Source organism: Hibiscus syriacus, unplaced genomic scaffold, assembly GCF_006381635.1.
Source record: "Hibiscus syriacus cultivar Baekdansim isolate YM2019G1 unplaced genomic scaffold, ASM638163v2 tig00117005_pilon, whole genome shotgun sequence".
In the NCBI taxonomy this organism is placed as follows: Eukaryota; Viridiplantae; Streptophyta; class Magnoliopsida; order Malvales; family Malvaceae; genus Hibiscus; species Hibiscus syriacus.
Genome location: NW_024063519.1, coordinates 1,132,361 through 1,136,263, shown reverse-complemented (window position 1 = coordinate 1,136,263; position 3,903 = coordinate 1,132,361).

Sequence of the window (3,903 nt, the reverse complement as noted above, 5' to 3'; positions counted from 1 at the left end):
CGGCTGAATTTACGAGATAATATTGTGAGAAAAAAAAATTCACGAGATAACGCGTTCGAAAAATTAATTGTTGAGATAGGGTGTTTGCTACAGTTCGAATGAAGATCGCCGGGTGGTCTGGGCGACCAACAATGAAGGTCGTCGGGTGGTCTGGGCGACCAAAAATGAAGGTCGCCGGGTGTTCTGGGCGACCAATGAAGGTCGCTAGGTGATCCATGGGAGAAACAATCAAACAATAATTGTTTGGGTTAAATGCAAATTTGGTCCTCATAATTTTACACTCTCATACATGTATTTATTTTAGTCACAAACAATTATAATTTAGTCATACATGTTTCTTGTTTATCCTAATTTAGTATGTATTTATTTTAAAATTGATTATTGGGATATCTTGTTTTGTATTTAGCATGTATTTATTTTAAAATTGATTAGTGGGATATTTTGTTTTGTATTCAATAATTTTTATTTGTTCTACGATTATTTATTTCGAGTATTTTTCACTATTTTTTAGTTTTATTTAGTTTTATTTTATATTGGAAAAATTTGCGAAATAATATCGTTGGTAGGGAGAAATAAACACATACTAAAATAGGATAAACAAGAAACATGTATGACTAAATTATAATTAAACATAAATACTAAACAGTGGCTAAAATAACATGTTTACAAATTTCATGGCCAATTTCAAAAATTAAGGAAAATATATAAAACACATGAAATCAGTGATTAAAATGAAATAACTAAAAATATTATGATCAAAATGAAGCATACACAAACTTGACAGAATAAACAACTAGTGACTAAAATATAATTATTAAAATATACATGCCTGAAACAAAACATTAAAAATGTCACTAAATGATTAAACAAATAGATTACAAAGCATAGGGGACCGAAAATGCTATTATCCCCTAAATATTAAAACACACGTATGAGAGTGTAAAGTTGTGAGGACCAAATTTGTATTTAACCCAAACAATTATTGTTTGATTGTTTCTCCCATGGATCACCTGGCGACCTTCATTGGTCGCCCAGACCACTTGGCGACCTTCATTCGAACTGTAGCAAACACCCTATCTCAACAATTAATTGTTGGAATGCGTTATCTCGTGAATTTTTTTTTCTCACAACATTATCTCGTAAATTCAGCCTACTTCTGTCTCTACCCAGTGAGCTAATATAGAATTTAGTGGGATCAGGAGTCAAAATAGAATCTCACAAAACAAGTTAGCGTGTTCGAATAAGTTTGATGTGAACGAGTTTCCTAGGTTGCAACGGGGCAAAGCTAGAAGCTTTTAGCCTTGTTATGCATTCAAAGGCTGTACATTACTAGGTGCAGTCAATAAAATAATGCTTGTTCGTTGCCTCATTTTATATTCTTAAGCACATGGAGGACTGGACATACACATGTTGATGTTGATGATTTTCTCTAGGAAAAACAAAGGTCTTAATTTATTTATATCCACTGAGGACTCACTCGGCTCAACGAATCTGGTCTGATAATAATCTGTGCTGTTTGATACAGCTAGCTAGCCTCAATCAATTGCTTGCCTCATCCTCATCATAGGCTTTGCTAAAGCCAGCCATTGGCCTCGTACCCAAGCCCACTCAAGCACAAACAAATACTCAAGATTAACCCTTCATATAATAATCTCATTTTCTTAATCATATAAGTCACTGTGACTGCTATTTGATTATAGGAATGTATAAATATATAATAAACAATGTAATGTAATATTTTCAATAATATTTAAACTAATTTTACATTTTCTTTGGTTTTCTTAATAAAATAATTCACTGGAACTATAACTTGGACATATTTTTTTATTATAAGATTGATTTTCTTTGTTATTTTCTCTTATTTTTGTTATATCATTCTCGATAGTTACTTAGTGTCTGTTTGTTTTCTTGTAATTGGTTTTTCGAAAAATATTTTCATCATTTTTCAGTGTTTGGTTGGTGGAAAACAGAGGGTCAATATAATTTATTTTCCTGGTCAAATGAATATCCTTTGCATTTTCTGAAAAATGACTTACCATTTAATTTTCTGTAAGTCATTTTACAAACTTTTCAGTTCAAAGCATAAACACTCAAAATATTATTGTTTTATATATTTAATATTAATATATTATTTTAGTATCGTTTTAATAAAAATGTTAATTATTAAATTATATTTATTGATAATTTTAATAATATAATATCATTTTTATAATTATATTATTATAATATATAATATTATACTTTTATTTTAATAATATACAATAAATTATTAAATAAAATTTTCTAATATTTTAAAAATATTATTATTATTTTGTTAATAAATAATATTATTTATTGTATTTGATATTTATAATAAAGAATTTTTAAAAAATTTACCAATCAAAGGAAAATGAATTACAGAACATCATCCAAACACCATAAAATGATTTTCAGAAAATGTTTTCCATAAAATATAATTCATTTTACGTGGAACAAAAGGACGATTAGTTACTTCTGTCGGCTGAATTTACGAGATAATATTGTGAGAAAAAAAAATTCACGAGATAACGCGTTCGAACAATTAATTGTTGAGATAGGGTGTTTGCTACAGTTCGAATGAAGATCGCCGGGTGGTCTGGGCGACCAACAATGAAGGTCGTCGGGTGGTCTGGGCGACCAAAAATGAAGGTCGCCGGGTGTTCTGGGCGACCAATGAAGGTCGCTAGGTGATCCATGGGAGAAACAATCAAACAATAATTGTTTGGGTTAAATGCAAATTTGGTCCTCATAATTTTACACTCTCATACATGTATTTATTTTAGTCACAAACAATTATAATTTAGTCATACATGTTTCTTGTTTATCCTAATTTAGTATGTATTTATTTTAAAATTGATTATTGGGATATCTTGTTTTGTATTTAGCATGTATTTATTTTAAAATTGATTAGTGGGATATCTTGTTTTGTATTCAATAATTTTTATTTGTTCTACGATTATTTATTTCGAGTATTTTTCACTATTTTTTAGTTTTATTTAGTTTTATTTTATATTGGAAAAATTTGCGAAATAATATCGTTGGTAGGGAGAAATAAACACATACTAAAATAGGATAAACAAGAAACATGTATGACTAAATTATAATTAAACATAAATACTAAATAGTGGCTAAAATAACATGTTTACAAATTTCATGGCCAATTTCAAAAATTAAGGAAAATATATAAAACACATGAAATCAGTGATTAAAATGAAATAACTAAAAATATTATGATCAAAATGAAGCATACACAAACTTGACAGAATAAACAACTAGTGACTAAAATATAATTATTAAAATATACATGCCTGAAACAAAACATTAAAAATGTCACTAAATGATTAAACAAATAGATTACAAAGCATAGGGGACCGAAAATGCTATTATCCCCTAAATATTAAAACACACGTATGAGAGTGTAAAGTTGTGAGGACCAAATTTGTATTTAACCCAAACAATTATTGTTTGATTGTTTCTCCCATGGATCACCTGGCGACCTTCATTGGTCGCCCAGACCACTTGGCGACCTTCATTCGAACTGTAGCAAACACCCTATCTCAACAATTAATTGTTGGAACGCGTTATCTCGTGAATTTTTTTTTCTCACAACATTATCTCGTAAATTCAGCCTACTTCTGTCTCTACCCAGTGAGCTAATATAGAATTTAGTGGGATCAGGAGTCAAAATAGAATCTCACAAGACAAGTTAGCGTGTTCGAATAAGTTTGATGTGAACGAGTTTCCTAGGTTGCAACGGGGCAAAGCTAGAAGCTTTTAGCCTTGTTATGCATTCAAAGGCTGTACATTACTAGGTGCAGTCAATAAAATAATGCTTGTTCGTTGCCTCATTTTTTCTACTTGGTGCAGGAAATTCTTGTTTTTACA